The following is an 18,083-nucleotide window of genomic DNA, read 5'->3' as shown; positions in this document are numbered from 1 at the left end:
CCAGACCGTCGCGTTGGTGGGAAAGAACGGCAGGTCGTCGCTTAGGGTGCAAATAGCCTTCAGTTGGTAGTTTTATAGTATTTGGGTGCGCTCACCCTCTTTGACTCGTTTTGTTCGCTGGATCACCCTGCCGGGGATAACGTCATCACCCTTCCGTGTGGGTAGTCATGTTAGAGGGTTGAGTAGATACCTTTTGTTGACAGTTGTTTAAGTTACCGGTTGCTCTGCACCTTAGGCGATGTCCGCTTGGTATGCATGTCTGTGTTCTGCATCGCTGGAATAAGCTGTATGTTGCCGTCCTTTCTTTGCCACCATATCTCCAATCAGTTTAGAATAATTGTAATAAATTACTAACTAATTATTCTGCCAAATCATGTCTCCGAGTCTTTATTTCATATAATTTATTAAGAAGGTGTTTTATCGCATGGTGTTACACAAGGCACCCCTCTGACGATTGAAAGGTTAAGAGTACTGGAATTGATTTGTACCATACTAGAGTATACTGTACTCTACATTACTTTACATTTAATAGCATTTCTATTGGACCATATACAGTATTTTTACTACAGTATAATGGTTGAGGTGCTACCCGCTAACAAAACGTACAGTACTGTATATGACCCAACACAAATAATACAGTACTGTAGGTACAGTAATGTAGATAATTGGTGCACTGATCTGCAAAATACAGTTCATAAAACATATTAAACAGTATAGTGTCACTTATGAACAGGAAAACAATATGTATAGGAAAAAACAAATAAAATGGATAATGACACATTACAAAGTGTTTACTATTAATCTTTGCCAGGGGGTATACTGGAGTGTACAGTTATATCATGGTATTGTACGGGATGCCAGCGCTCGGAATCCCAGCTGACAGAATCCCAATGACGGCATCCCAACAGGGTTAGGATACAGACCTGTCAGTGAGTATCCTAACCCTACCCCTACTCTGAATCTAACCCCAACCCCCCCCCCCCCCGCAGCCTACACCTAACCCTCCCCCTAGTGCCTAATACTTACCAGTAATTCTCCCCCTAAACATACTACTTACTGTCGGAATGCAAGCACCGGGTTTCTTACTGGTTTCAGGATTCTGGGACAGCTGCCATTTAAACTACAGTACATTTCCATAGTACTAGGCAAAAAATATTGGATACTGTAAATTGTGACTAATAGTAATAATTTGCTTCATAATAAAGGAACTAGAGTATAAATAAACTAATCAATTTACAGTAATCAGACTCATAAAGCTACAGTATAGTTAAGGGCCTATCCAGCCAGCAAGGACCAGTGATGCGTGTGCACGCTGGGTCCTTGCCGACGTCGACTATCTGCGGAACATGCCCGTCAACCTGACGATTGTCAGGTTCGGCATGTTCTCAGATAGGAGGTCGGTCTCCTGCACTGAAGGAAATTCAGTGAATGCCGTTCAGTGCGGGCACTGCACCTAGGCAACCTGAAGGACTGAACGCCAGTTGTTCAGTTTTTCAGGTCGTCTAATGAATAGACCCCTTAAGACTTTAAATCAGACATTAGAGTATTGTTAAATGACAGTAACTGTATTTTATGTTGCACTGCTTGTTTGCCCTATTAACATTTTTTATTATTACTATTAAAATTGTAATTTCTCTTATTTTGGTCATGATTGTGTTACTTTGATCTATTTAAAAAACAAATCTGCCTGTTACACTACCTAATGTAACTGACTGGGAGAGGTACATACTGTACAGTACCATTTGAATAATGAAGGCCTACAAACCAGTGGCGGAACTCCAGGAGACAATGGAGTCATTTGCTGCCGGGCGCCAGCCCTGAAGGGGGCACCTGGCTCCATTGTCATCCGGGCCGGCCACTACTGAGCAGGAGCTGTATGGGGAAGGAGCGTCGCTGACCGGCGCTCCACCTCCAGTGGCATAACTACGGAGGATGCAGGGGGAGCGGCACGACAGGGGGTGGCTAGCATGGCGCACTACATGGCGTATGGAGCAAAGATGTAGCAGGAGACATCTGTATCTGCCACGGTCCCTCCATATCCGACAATATAAATAGCTCCTATAGGTTTCTATGGGGGCTGCTAGGCTGTCAGATTTGCAAACCGTTCCGGAGCTTGGCCTCAGCCACTGTAGCCTATAGGCTACATAAAGCAGAAATTACCGGGAGAGGGTTCTGTTGAAAACCTCCCCGGCAATGGCCGCCTGCACATGCATGAGCCAGTGATGAACTAAAATAGGAAAAAGCATGTCTAAAATTTTGTACTGTGTAAATGACCCTAATTGGCCTGCACTGCAGGCAGATCTGAAGATGTGATGAACATGCAATAGTGCGCACACACTGGACTTTGTGGACGATTTATCGTTCCAATTCATCCCAAAATGACAAATTGTCCAATATATTGTCTAGTGTGTACCCAGCTTAAGTGTGGTATCTCCACCTGAACCCCTGAGCAGAGCACACAACCACACGGATTGTACTTGTTGTAGTTTTCCATTAAGATTTCAGTACAGGTTGAGTCTCCGATATCCAGAATGCTTGGGACCAGGGGTATTTTGGATAACGGATTATTCCGTATTTTGGAATAATTGCATACCATAATGAAATATCTTGGGAATGGGATCCAAGTATACACACAGACTGCAGGTAATTTTATACAATATTTTCAATAATTTTGTGGCTCAAACAAAGTCTGTGTACATACATGAAATTCAGTTATGTTTCATACACACCTTATACACACAGCCTGAAGGTAATTTTATACAATGTTTAATAATTTGTGCCTTAGACAAAGTTTGTATACATTGAACCATCAAAAATCAAAGGTTTCATTATCTCAGTCAAGACAAAAAAAAAATCCGTATTTCGGAATATTCCGTATTTCGGAATATTTGGATATGGGAGACTCAACCTGTATTGACATTGGAAACCAGGCTCACAAAAATGAAAAATGTAGCTGCCAAAGATGAGAAAATGACTGCCAATATTGCAAAGATATTATCAATTATTGGCTATTATAGGTCCTGATTTGCAGGTTGATTTTTTATTGGTATCGATCATTAAATATATATATATATATTTCTGTTGTGTATTTAAATATAGAGAATATCATTGTTATAACAGTAAAATCAAGTTTTTCACTTTAAGGTCATTTACACAGTACAGAATTTTGGATATACTTTTTTCTATTTTTGTTCATCACTGGCTCAGACTACTTATGCTAAAGAAAGATTAGGGGCCAAATGTAATAGGTCGCGATTTTGTTTTTTTTGTGAGTTTAACAGTAAATTTGCATGTTTTTGCTAATCGCAAATGTAAAAGAGTGTGAGAACAGGCTTTTTCACATTTTTCACTTTTTCCCCCAAATCGCAAATTGTCAAATCGCATCCAGATGTTTTTCCATTCTAAACTTCGAACTCTCCAAATGTTATAGGTTGCGATTTGCAAATTTGCAACCCAAACTTGCCCCAAATTCGCCAGAACTTTAGACCAGGTTCAGATAGGCGAGTTTTTCCTGAGCAGGTCAGAGTAACACAGACACATGCACATATCCATGAGATACGTGCATGTTTCTGTGTGTACATATAAAATCACTTAAAAAAAAAAAAGACGTGCACCCCCTCGCCAAAAGCATAACCAGCACCGGGCTATATAAAGCCTGTCCTGGTTCTAAAAATACAGGGCCAAAATGCGTAGGGGGCCTCTGTATATTAAGTACCAGCACAGGGCTTTTCTGAGCCAGTCCTTGTTGTGGAAAAACAGGGGACAAAAGGAGTAGGTGTCCCCTGTAATTTCCATAACCAGCACCGTATTCTTTCTAGCAGGGGAGGGGGTCTTCTCTGGGGCCGGCACAGCTGTGGTGGTGGTGCCCAACCACCCCCCCGCCCCCCGGGGGACACTTCATCCTGTGGGTGGAACAGCGGGGCAGTGCCCGAAAAACGGGACTGTCCCGCTGAAATGTTGATTGGTTGGGAGGGGGGCACCCCTGTTTGACCACACTGGTTGAACATGCCTCGAGCCGACCCTGCTTTGGACATTTGTAGATCCATGGACTCACCATCACACATAAAGGCAGCATAGATGGAGCTGGAACGCAGCATGCAGAAGACTAGCCAGTTATGTATGTAGGCAGGTATATCCGGGATTTAGCAGATCCCCAATGGAGCACGCAACGTGTACTGTGGTGCTCAAACACAGTGAATACAAGATGGCACCATGCATGCACATAGTACCTAATTGTGGTCATCTTAGTAAAGGAAATGCTTCACTTATGGAGCATCATGGATGCAGTGCAATAGCACACTCCATATATCAACATCTGCAATATTTAAATGCCCAGTTTTTGCATTCTTTAGCCCAATGTAACAACATATTAATGGTTTTCCTGTGGTAGGTTTGGCATTGTTGTTGCTGGATTGTCAGCTTCCATTGCAAATATTATTTTTTCGTCTTTTGTTGTTCTCCGCAGATGGCACTTGGTAGCATGTCTGATAGATATGTCAGCTTCCACAGCCCCCTTCCTCAAAGTTATTTTTTTTACCAGTGGATTGACGTTATTTTATTAGATGGGCTACTTTCTCTATGCCCAAGTCATGAGTGGTAACTCAAGCAGTGTTGATATTTCCAATCCCCTCATGCCGATATATCTACTACCCACTACCACTCTGCCTTCAATGCCACTTAAAATTAGGCTCATTTAGAGGTGGATGCATTTGCAGTCTGAATATACAAAGGAAAAGACACATAAAAAAGTACATTTGCATTCAAATGTAGGATGGACACATTTCAAGATTAATATTTGCGCCAGGAGTAAAATGTAAATATTATCAACCAAACAAAAGCAGCTAGAAAGCTCTGCTGATGTCATTATTATTACACCTGCCTCCTAAAATGTGTATCTGCTGATGTGTCAATGTCTAATGGTGTTTGTATTTACATGAACATGTTCTTACAGTATTCAGCCTATACTTGTACGATACTGGCCACCCTTATTTTGCCTCTCCAGGTGCAAAAAGTCTGTATGCAGTCATGTGTGCACGCATCTTTTAAGCAAAAAAAAAGGTAGTTAAATCTAAGCCCCTGCTTTCATTAACATCATTTTTGATGGTGGAATCAATAACATGACAATGGCAGGTGTATATAATGCACTGGCCACTCCCTTAATTGTGTACATTATATTGTTGTATTTTTTAAAAGGAATAAAAGTACTGAGTACAGTCTATTGTACATTGTAATTCTTCAAAAAGATCAATCCTGTGTGTTTTAAAGGCCTACAAATATGAAGTTTGGTGCGCTTCTTCACTAATCATAACATAATTTTAATATCAATATGTAATAATTAATATTATTAACATATATTTAGTGTAAATAAACTCCATAGCGCTTTACAATTGTGAACAAGCACAATAATAAAACAAGACAAGTTCTAATGAGCGCTGGAATTTTTCTTTGTCTTTAAACATAACTCCTGGAGGGAGGGAGCTTTTTAAAAAATCATGCTGGCTGTATTTATTTGCCTGCTGAATTTTTGTTTTTTAGTGATAGAGGTGTGTGTGTGTCTGTCTGTCTGTGTGTGTCTGTGTCAGTCAGTGTGTGTACCCCGTCATAGGCTGAGTGATATTTTTTACTGTAGTGGTCCTATCTCCTGTGTAAGCTGTTTATATATATATATATATATATATATATACATTTATTATAAGGGCACAGGTACCGAGCTGAAATTTGGCGTGGACGGGTAGAACTGTTGCTCGGTGCTGCATGCCAAATTTCAGGGCAAAAAATATAAAATTAGGGTTTGGGAGTAATCTAAAGTTCTAACTGTCAGTTTGTTTTTAAACTCTCAGTTAGGACCACTTTTCTGCTGTTCTCTATGGGGGATTTTTGGGAAGTCAAAACTCTCAGGGTGGGGTCCAATTTAGACTTGGGGTTTGTTTCGTAAGGTAGCTATTGTTCCAGGGTAGGGCCTTTTGGGGTTAAGGTAATTGAGAAAGTTACAGTTTTTAAACTATTACCTCACAATTGCGCCGTTATAGAGATAGGAAGATTCAATTCCTTGTGCAGCCTCAGTAGGAGCCTCCAGCAGGTGTACTCACTGTAGCTTCACTTGGGTGCAGCAAGATGGCTGTCCTCTGTGGGCGGTAGTGGGGGCCGGGACCGGGGGGGAAGGAAGTCAGCGTTTGCTGTGGCCGGAGCCCGGGGGTGATGTAGCAGGCATTAGCGTCGGCTGAGACACAGGGGAGAAAGCAGGTGGCGGTGGCAGCGGTGCGGCTATTAGCAATCTAGGTGGGGTGAGTGGCGGGCAATAGGACCCGAGGGAGGTAGCCGGTATCAGATGCAGGCTAGTGAAGCCCGTAGCCGAAGCATCAATCCTGACCACTAGTCAGCCCAGGCCAGGAATCCCTGGGGAGCTGGGGACACCCCCCAATAAAGGGGTCCCCTCTCCAGGGCACCCCAGGCCTAGGCTGTATGCCCAGGGCTATTCCGGCACCCCTTGGGTGGTAGGTGTCGGGTTGATAGTGTAATGTGGTATAAGAAATAGAAGTTAAATATTGTGTTTTGCTGTGGAACTACAGTTCCCAGCAAGCCTCCCCTCCCCCACATGCTGGTACTTGGACAATAACAAGTACCAGCATGCGGGGCATTACGGGCCTGCTGTTACCTGTAGTTCTACAGCAAAATAAATATTTAAATAAACACAGGACACACACACCATAGAAAGTTAAAGTTTATTAGACATACATGCACTCACACATGCTCACACACATACCTATGTATCCCTGTAGTCATTGGTCCCCTTCTCCAGTAGATTATCCATAGGGTACCCGTGAAAAAATATCCATACTCACCGTCTCCTATGCGTGGATCGGTCCTCTTTGGTCCAAAGTAGGCAATTACCGGGCTTGGCAAAACAAAAAAAAACAAATAAACGACCCATGGACATTAGTGGTGTCCTACCAGGTTAGTACTACGTGAATGAGAGCTTAGTGGCGGAATTTCACTATGGAAACCCCACTGTTGAGTGCTCATTGGCTGAGAGAGGTGAGTCTTCCACCCTTCAGCCTGCGAATGGTTCTCACCATTGACTTCAATGGTGAGAAACGCACGTGCTCATTTAAAAAATGGCACTTCAGCACAATTTTTGAAACTTAAAGATGGCCGCAGCGAGCCACTCACAGCTTGTGATGTAATCGCCCCACCCCCTCGGCTGGATTATATAAAGCCATCGTGAGGCGCCATCCAGGCAGTCCATCGGCCAAGTGACAGGAGAGATGAACTGCCAAAGCAAGAAGACACAGCGAAACTCCTGGATGGGCACCAAAAAGTCTAGTTACGGCTCTGGGGAGAAGAGCATAAAAAAGTGGGGAAACTGCCTTCCAATCCTATTACTCTAATTTGTACAACCTCGCGCCCCCCTCAGATGCACTGCCAATCATCCCTCCTTCCCAGTTAATCTCTGATTTTCTTGCCAAGTCCCAATTGCCATGCTTGTCCACTAGTGCTCTCGAACATCTTAATGCTGGGATTTCATCCGATGAAATTGAACAAGCTATACGTTCCCAAAAATCCAGTAAATCCCCCGGCCCTGACGGGATCACAGCAACATATTATAAGACGTTCTTGGATCTTCTTGCCCCCCACCTGCACATCCTCTTTAATAATGCTTTCCGAGGTACCAATTTCCTTACTGAAATGTTGGAAGCCAGAATCATTGTGATCCCTAAGGAGGGCAAAGACCCACTTAATTGCGCCAGCTATAGACCCATCTCCCTCCTTAATTTAGACCTAAAAATATATGCTAAGATTCTGGCAAATCGACTGAACACCCTCCTTCCCTCCCTGATCCACTATGACCAGGTCGGGTTTGTCCCAGGTCGTTAAGCTAGGGACAACACTAGACAAGCCATTGACCTTATTCACATAATGAACTCCAGGAGATCCCCTACTATCATGCTCTCTCTCGATGCCGAAAAAGCATTTTGATAGGATCTCCTGGGTCTTCATGAAAGCCACTCTTGAGGCGTTTGGCTTCACGGACGATTTTCTCACTGGGGTATTAGCTTTGTATTCTGCTCCTTCTGCCAAGGTTCTTATCAATGATACCCCCACTAATTAATTTTCCATCACCAATGGTACCCGGCAGGGTTGCCCCCTATCCCCCCTTATATTTGCCCTCATGATAGAACCGCTCGCCTCTCAGATCAGATCTCACCTGGATATTTGGGGAGTGCAGGTGGGGCGCACTCATTCCAAGATTTTGCGGACGATATCCTGCTTTCCCTAACCCAACCACTGATTTCCCTTCCCAACCTTTTCACTGTTCTGCGATTCTATAGTGCTATCTCTAATAATAAAATTAATTACTCAAACTCAGAGGCCATGCTGCTCCACGTACCTCCCCCCCCCAATTACTGAGATTTTTCAGGCCGCCTTCAAGTTTAAGTGGCAACCCAAAGGGATTCGATATTTGGGGATTTATCTCACTTCTCGTTATGATCCTCTCTATCATGAGAACTTTCCACCTCTTTTTTCCAAAATGCAAGCTGACCTAAACTCTTGGAACCATCTCATTATTTCCTGGCTGGGCAGGATCATATTGGTTAAAATGAACATCATACCCAAATAGCTTTGGGCCTGATTCAGAGCCGCTCACTATTTGCGGTCGTTCGTTTTCTAAAAAGGGGTGGTTATTCAAATGAACCGTTCGCACTTTGCGGTCTGTTCACGCCTCTAAGTCTGAACGAGCGAGCAAAACTTGCGGTTGTAATTTTGAAAAATACGCCCCCTGGCTGCTTGCACCATACGTCATGTCCGCTATTTAATAGATTAATCGAGTACGTTGTACAGCGTATGAACTGCTCGCTATTCTTGAGGTTGGTTTTTTCAACCGCTATTTTGTGAGCAGTTCTGAGTTAAAAAAAAACAAGTGACGTGGTCAATGACGCTGCTGGATTAATTATGCACTCCCTTAAAATGCCCGTTTTGACCTTTAAGCACGCCTGCGTTCTGAATTTCACTCCCCGTTTTCAAGCACCTTCCCCTGTTACCACCCACATACGCCTCCTTCTGTCACTCAAAGTAGCAGGCATTCGCTATATATAGCGAACAAAAGATTTTCGGCCGCACTGACTGGTTCGCGCATGCGTATTAAAATCCGTACGCATGCGCAGATGTGCGAACATCGGTCAGAACGAACGAGCGGCCGCTTACGAGCGGCTCTGAATGAGGGCCTTTATTTGTTCCAAACACTTCCTGTTGCTGTACCGGCCACCCTCCTCCGAGATATTCAGAAGGCTTTGGTTCACTTTATCTGTGTCACAATTGGTGTCTGCGAGTTACCTGTCTCAGGTGGTGATCAGGTTCAACGGAGGCCGGCATGACTGGAACCACAGATGATGTAGATGAATAGCTCTTTTATTATAAGAAGTGGGTAGCAGTGAGAACTGCCTTTAGTGATGAGTGACTGGAGCTGGAAACTTGAGACGTTGGAATGTGACCAGAAGGAACTTGGAGGGACCGGACTGGGACCGGCAGGTAGGCTGACTGAGCTGGTCGGGTTTCTAGTAGATGGGCTTGCAGACGGATGGTAGCGTGGAAGCTACTTGTTGTGGCTTGGGAAGCCGTGGGTAGACATTGGTAGCTGGGTGGCTACGTGGAGCGGCTGGATAGCCGTGGGTGGACGCTGGTATCTGGGTGGCTACGTGGAACGGCCGGATAGCCGTGGGTAGACGCTGGTATCTGGGTGGCTACATGGAGCGGCTGGATAGCCGTGGGTAGACGCTGGTAGCTGGGTGGCTACGTGGATAGAACTGATGAGCTTGGAACTTGACTCTGGACTGGAATAACGTGACAATGGCTGAAGGGAAATCAGGTAATGCTGAGACAAGGGTTAAACAGGGTGATCTGGAAATGCTGTGACAAGGTTGGAACTCAGGTGCAGGCTGGATTGGATAATTGGGAATAACAGGTTTCAGGAAGGAATGGGTAGGTTTGGGAATTTTAGGTTCAGGGAGAGAGTAGGTAGGTAAAAGGAGCAGGAGTTGATCCACAGCAGGAAGCAAGGCAGGGTGACACGATGCAGGTTTACAGAGTGCCAGGGACCAACCAGGAGTAGGACTAGCAGCAGAGCACAGGCCAGGTATTGCTGTAACAGGATGACTGGATGCCAGGTATTACTGTAGCAGGTTTTCTGGAAGCATCGGGGGTTGCTGTAGCAGGTTTCGGGGATACACTTGAAATGTAGAAACAGCATGAACCATACACCATGGGAAGACGAGATGTTCAGGCCCAGAATGCTATCAGGAGAGGATATATATACCATGGGTCTGGCAGTAATTGGTGGATATGGACAGGTGGTCTGGTAGTAGCATTCTGAGTGGTGGAAGGCACAACATGCAGAGGGAGTATTCATCTCTGCAGCTCTGAGAATCAGAACCACACCTGTGATTCCAATCAGGGCTAGCAGTGCTCACAGACAGAGGAGAGGCCAGGTGCAATAATCAGAGCAAATCCTCCAGGCAAATTACACACACAGATCCATGGGGGAGCTGACAGGGGTAAGTCCCAAGGCAAAAAGGTGACAACTAGACAGGGTCGTGACAATCTGGAACCACAGACCCCCCCAAATATCGGCCAATGTTTTGAAGAGACTGCTTGATGCTGGTGGCAGAGGCCTCCCAGATATTAAACTCTATTACCTAACCTCCCACTTCTCACAAATTGTCACCTCTTTTTCGCCTCCAGGGTCCACTCCCTGGCTAGACCTAGAAGCTGCCTATGTTACCCTTCCTGACCTTACCTCCATTTGTCACCTTTAAACAACTTCCTGCCCTTATATTTAATATCTCCCTTTGGGATTGACAGTCACTCAAATTGAATCTTACCTCCCCAACTTCCCCCCTAACTCCTATTTGGTTCAGTCCCTTGTTTCCCCCTGGGTCCTCCATCAAAAAAACATACTCATGGTCCAAAGTGGGCCTTAAGTTTCCTGTATATTTCTCCACACAGGGCCAATGGTTGTCCTTACAAGAACTCCAATTACAATGTCCATCCCAAATATTAATCCCCTTTGAGTTTTTTCAAATTAGTCATTTTCTGCGTTCTTTACCTTCTACATCGGTACTTAGAGAACATACACCCTTTGAACACCTTTGTAAATATTGTCCCATAACCAAAGAGCTGATTTCACAACTTTATTCTATTCTTCTTGAAATAACTCTTCCCTCCCCAAGATCTCATGAGGTTGAATGGGAGACAGATTTAGGCCCTCCGGAGGAGGAGGAGGAGGAGGAGGAGGAGGAGGAGGAGGAGGAAACATGGGAGGAAGTCCGACTCGGTATCGCTAAATGCTCCATCTCCACTAAAATTAACTACTATCGATGGTACTATACCCCTATGCGACACCATAAGATGTTTCCCTCCTCGTCACCTGACTGTTGGCGAGGTTGCGGCCATAGAGGCACTATGCTACATATCTGGTGGACATGTCCAAATATTATCCCCTTCTGGGATTTGGTTAATGACCTTTTGAACTCTCTCTTGGAATCCCCAGTGACAAAAGACCCCTGGGTATTTTTGTTATGCTGCTCACCACCAAATCTTCACACATTTTCAAGAAATTACTTATGCATATCCTCTCGGCGGTCAAACCTCTGATAGCCCTCAATTGGAAAAATACTTCCCCACCGTCTCTTTCTGCGCTTAAACTCCAGATTTGGCATATAGCCACTATGGAGGAGATAACTTTTGCCTCCATGATAGAGGACATATATTTGCCCAAGTATGGGCTCCCTGGCTCTCTGCTGAACATAGACATCTGCCCCCATCTTCCCATCTGGGAAATGAACGTGTGCGGAGACCCATGGGGTAGGCGCAGATTTTTCCACCCCACCTTTTTTTCTTTTTTCTTCCCATCACTGTTATATACTTATTTTGTACTGTTTTTCTCAGTTTTATCAATTTATATCCGATGTCACCACTAATAGAGTGATTTATATTTTGTTTTTGTTTTTTTAACCAATTCAATTTTATTTTTGATTGCGCAAAGGTATTTGATATTTGTATTGTTTATTGTTCTGCTGTTGGTGACACAGTTTTGTTGTTTATTTTTCTGTTTGAAAAAAGTGGGGAAACCATCCCAGACCCCCAAAAAGTGCCAAATTCATTAGCAGAATCATATAGAAGGCTGTTAGTGGCCATAAGGAGGTTTTTAAATGGTATCAAAAGGCTGATTTGTGCATTTTTTTAAAAATAGAAAAAAGATAAAAAGACAAATTTTTTTTCATTTAATCTCAAACAAATTAAATGAAAAATTTACAAAAAAGTGATTTTGTGTTAATTTGAGGCCACTTTAAAAAAAAATGTAAATTATGTAAAAAAATGATTAAAAAAAACCCTATTATTTTTCATTAAAAAAATACTGTCATTAAATTCGGGGTGCCTAAACTAACGAAAAAGTTGATTCAGGGGTAATTTGAGGCCATTCTTTTTAAACACAGGCAAGATATTGACTTATTTTTATTTTATTTAATAAAGTTTAGAAAGTATTTTTAAAAATATATCATCATACTGTAGATCCCAATTGTAAACTTACCTACCTACCCCCAATTGTCAATACATCCTTCAGCGGTCATAGATTCAATTAACAGCAACCCCACACATGCACCAACCCTTGATTATTAAAAGAAACCCTCTTTTATAACCCCCACCCCAGTGTAAAACACCCCAGTGCTTCTTTGTAATCAATTAGAATTATTGTTGTTATTTTTATTATTATAATTGTTATCAATTATTTCTGAAGTGCTAGAAATAAATTCAAAAATAAAATTCATTTTGTCTGAGGTATAGTTCAAAATCAAATTAGGTATCCGGCTGTTATACAATAAGAAACTGATGTTGGGCTGGAATTAAATGGGTGTACATTTCGGAAAGGTACAGTAATGTGCTCAGTAAAAATATGCATGCTTTTGCATTGATGGGAAATGTACCTGATTTATTACTAGACATCACCATCTGCATGTATTTACTCTGGCACTATACTACTGTAGATGCAAAATATATGCCTCCGAATTGGGGTTATTATGTGTATCAGCTGGTCTGCATGGGACTTAACTGCGTGAACTGTCCTCACTGAGCAGGTTCAGGCAAGATAGCTATGTGTCAAACCCTAAGGGGTATATTTGTCAAAATTTGTTTTTACTTTCGTTTTGATGTTCGATTTAGCTCACCTCAAATCGAATCAAATCGAAAGTACAAATCCCACTTCAAATCCCACATTTACTAAAATTCAATTTTAGAAGCATTTTCTAAATCAATTTCGATTTGGTTAGTTTTTGAACAGGGATTTGCTGTTCAATTTTCCATGTTCATGTACAAATCGACCAGCAAATCCCACTTCCAAATGAACTTCAAAGCCCCGACTAAATAGAACTGCTTCATGCTTTAATTTTCAGCATGACCAGTTTCTTTTCACACAGATACATGCATACATCAGTGAAATGCATGCATGTATCTTACTGTAAAAAGCTTAGAAAGAACTAAAGTAAAAAAAAATATCACATGGGGTCCCCTGCTAAATACACAACCAGCCCTAGACTTTTCATAGCCAGTCCTGGTTGTGTAAGTACAGGGAAAAAATTGCGTAGGGTTCCAATGTACTTAGCACAACCAGCACCAGGCTCAGATCCGGTCCCCTGCAATTTCCACAAGCACCGGATCCCTTTCTAGCAGGGGCCTGATGCCACAGCCAGAGGAGCCCTTTCACCGGGCCCCCCAGCCGAAGCATCAGCCTTGACCACTATTCAGTCCAGGTTAGGGATCCCTGGGGAGTTGTGGACCCCCCAATAAAGGGGTCCCCTTCTCCTGGGCGACCCAAGCCAAAGGCTGGTGGGTTAATAGTGTCAAAGAAGAAGAGTATAAGGGGTGGTGGGGGATAGCCCCGGGCTATCAGCCTTGGCCAGGGGTGCCCTGGAGAGGGGGACCCCTTTATGGGGGGGTCCCCATCTCCCCAGGGATCCCTTGCCTGGGCTGAATAGCGGTCAGGGCTGATGCTTTGGCTGGGGGGCATGGTGAAAGGGCTCCCCTGGCTGTGGCATCAACCCCCTGCTAGAAAGGGTCTGGTGATGGTTGTGGAAATTACAGGGGAACCCTACACATTTTTTCCCCTGTAATTCCAGAACCAGGACCAGATCTGAGCCTGGTGGTGGTTGTGCTAAGTACAGTGGAATCCTAGGCAATTATTTCCCTGTACTTACACAACCAGGACTGGCTATGAAAAGCCTGGGGCTGGTTGTGCATTTAGGGGGGGACCCCACATCATTTTTTTTAACTTTAACTCTTTCTAATCTTTTTACAGTAAGATACATGCATGCATCTCACTGATGTATGTATGTATCCGTGTGAAAATGAACTGCTCATGCTAAAATTGAAAGCATAAAGCAGTCCTATTCATTTGAGGATTTGAAGTTCAATTTGAAGTTCGGTTTTGTGCTCGATTTCAAATCGAATAATAGTAAATAAGGGATTTGTGTGTTGGTCTATGTAAAAGTACCGATGTTTTTCCAATGTTCGATTTTGAGTGGGATTTGAGTGAAATTCGGTTTTATGTTCGATTTTACATTCGATTTTGCCTTTAGTGAATCTCCAAATGCAAAATCGAATGAAAATCGAATGTGAAATCACATTAACATCAAAATCGAACCTTTGTAAATATACCCCTAAATATCTATCTGTACCATCCGCAACACTTTGTGTTGAACTTACTATAAAATCTAAATCATAACCCTTATGATAAAAATATGTTTAAAATATAATTTGCTTGTACAGTGTATGGTACTGAGCTAAATTGTTACAGTTCCTCTTTATGCATTGTAGTTGGCAATTAGGAATGTTTTCAAGCTTTGTGTCTTTATATTCACTATTTACAGTGTGTTTCCACTGTTTAGAAGGTCTAAAAAATATTATTGGAATGATCCACATCTATCTTTACTTAAATAAAAAAGTCTTTGCTGGCAAAAAAAGCTAAAAACAAATCACAGTAGTTGTTAATCATGATTTTGATGAATAATTCTAAGTGAACCATGGGGCTGATACAGAGTTTTATGCTATGCCAATGTATTTGCAAATGGAGCCACTGCACATCTGTTTGAGTCGCACTGCACATGTGCTGAGGTGCATTACCGTTAGAGATGTGCGCCGACCCTCATGTTTTGGTTTTGGATCTGGATCTCCCCTGGTTTTGGATCTGAAACTGTGTTTTTAGATTTTTCCTTGGTATTTTGTTTTCGGTTTTGGTTTTGGATCTGGATTTTTTCTTAAAATATCATAAAAACAGCTAAAATCACATAAAATGGGCCTGATTTTGTTCCTACAGTATTATTAACCTCAATAACATTTATTTCCAGTCATTTCTAATCAATTTTGACCACCTCACAATATCATTTTTTTCATCTAGTTAAGGCCCTGATTCAGAGCCGCTCGCAAGTGTTGTGCGTTAGCACGTGGCCTGATTTTTATGATCTGCGCATGTGCCGCGTCCGGCGTGCACGTGCGTGAGCCCCACCCAGAGTGACTGAAGTTCAGTTGCTACGGGGCTCGCATCAAGATGGGGCGGCTGTCGATGGTGAGTGACAGGTCGCCCCGTTTTGTGGGCGAGTAGGGGGGTGGCTGGACAAATGCAGGTGTTCCCTTAGGAACACCTGGCGGTTGAAGGGAGGTATTATTGACATCACTGATGTCAGTAGTGGACTTCCTGCTGTATTAGAGCAGAAAGTCCACTCAGCCTTGCGGCAGCCTAGACCCTACCATAGGGTCTCGTCGCAAGGCCGATAGTCACAATTATTGCGATGGTCTCCTGGCCACTCGCACAAGCTGTGGGTGGTCAAACAAAAACCACCCACAATACCAGCGAGCAGCCAGCGGCAGCGAGCGGATCTGAATCAGGGCCTAAGGCCAAAAGGTTGCATCCAGCTAGCTGGCTGACTAAGCTAAGCAACAAAGTGGGTGGCACTAACATCTGGCAGTTCAGCTTCCAATTTCAAACACAGATACAGTGTGTTATACAGTGTGGGTTGGATACACCAATAGTGCACTTACTGTGACAGCAGTGTCGGCAGAGCGGGATTGCTGACGGTGTCTTCAGTAGTTAGAATGGCAGTGCTGTGGTGCTGGTAGTGTCCTCAGTGAAGGGTACCAGCGATGTCGGCAGTGCCAGTGGTGTCTTCAGTGCAGGTTTGCTGGCTGTGTCAGCAGTTTGGGGGTTGCTGATGGTGTCCTCAGTACATGACATGGCAGTGCTGCGGTGCTGGCAGTGTCCTCAGGGAAAGGTTTCGGTGGTGTTGGCAGTGTGGGGGTGCCAGCGGTGTCTGCAGTGCAGGTTTGCTGGCTGTGTTGGCAGTGCGGAGGTTGCTGACAGTGTCCTCAGTACATGGAATGGCAGTGTGGGAGTGCTGGCAGAGTCCTTAGTGTAGGGTACCAGCGGTGTCGGCAGAGCGGGGGTGCCAGCAGTGTCCTCAGTGCAGGTTTGCTGACTGTGTCGGTATTGCAGGGGTGTTCTCAATGTAGGGTGCCAGCAGTGTTGGCAGCATGGGGGAGCCAGTGGTGTCAGCAGTGGGGGTGCTGACAGCTGGTGTGTCGGTAGCGGGGGCTGCCGGCAGCAGGTGTGTCAGCAGTGGGGGGTGCTGGCCGCGGGAACCAGCACCATCTTCTTTTTTCACTGCATTCAATGTGCTTAATGCTGATTGGCTGAGAGCCGTCACAGACGGCTCTGTCAGCCAATCAGCGCTTTGCCTATTGAAAGCAAAGGGACTTTTAAAAATGGTCGCTTGAGGCAAAACCTCGGGATCCGACAGAGGATCGCGAGGTTTTGCCTCAATTAGGGATCCAGGGCAGGAGGATAGATCTGAGTGGTGCCTCGGATCTCCCCAGATCCCAAAGTTTGAGTGCGTCCGGTTCTCAGGGAACCAGATCCGGAACCAGACCCGCTTATCTCTAATTACCGTAGATGCACACTGCAAGTCTTTATTCACAGTGTGATTAACAGGCAGGGAAAGTTTTTTGGTAAGCGGGAATAGATTTTGGCGTCCCTCAGTAGACCTTCATCCTAGCTCACTCATTCCCCCATGGAGCCCCTTATAGCCCAGCACCCATCATCACAGCCTCACACAGCAAACCTCATCACAGCCCCAGTCATCAGAAACCCCCTCATCATAGCCCCTCTCACTCCCCTCATCCCCCCATATCCCCCTCATCACAGCCCCTCCATCACAGGCCCCTCATATCCCCTCTTCACAGCCCCTCAACATAGCCCCTCTCACTCCCCCTCACCACAGTCACCTCCATCACAGTCACTTCATCACAGCCCCTCCATTACAGCACCCCTCCATCACAGCCCCTCATATCCCCTCTTCACAGCCCCTCATATCACCCTAATCACAGCCCCTCAACATAGCCACTCATATCCCCTCTTCACAGCCCCTCAACATAGCCCCTCTTACTCCCCCTCAGTCACCTCCATCATAGTCACCTCCATTACCTCCAACAGAGCCCCTCCATTACAGCACCCCTCCATCACAGCCCTGCATATCCCCTTTTCACAGACCCTAAACATAGCCCCTCTCACTCCCCCTCATCACAGTCACCTCCATCACAGTCACCTCCATTACAGCACCCTCCATCACAGCCCCTTCATTACAGTCCCCCTCCATCACAGCCCCTCCATTACAGCCCCTCCATCACAGCACCCCTCCATCACAGCCCCTTACTCAGACTTACCTTCTGGCTCCAGCAGCAGCAGCATAGGACTGAAGGTGGGGAACAGGTCTGGTTGGCAGTGACATTGGTGGGTGCCCTCCTGAGCACTGTGGCATGCCTGCACAGGCAGCTGTGTCACAGTGACACAGTCTGCCCGAAGGCACATGACCCATCACCCGGCCCAGCCCCCTCCCGCATAGGTCTCAGTGCAGCCAGCACTGCTTGGATCGGATTACCAAAGTGACAATCTGTGGCCAGCTGCTGGCCCAGCAGCTGACCGTGGATCATCACTTTGGTAATCCGATTGCTTCATCGCTCTATAGATGAGAGGGGAGGAGAGC

The sequence above is a fragment of the Taudactylus pleione genome, unplaced genomic scaffold (genome assembly GCF_031769625.1).
Source record: "Taudactylus pleione unplaced genomic scaffold, aTauple2 ptg000242l, whole genome shotgun sequence".
Classification (NCBI taxonomy): domain Eukaryota; kingdom Metazoa; phylum Chordata; class Amphibia; order Anura; family Myobatrachidae; genus Taudactylus; species Taudactylus pleione.
Note: the sequence above shows the minus strand (reverse complement) of the source record.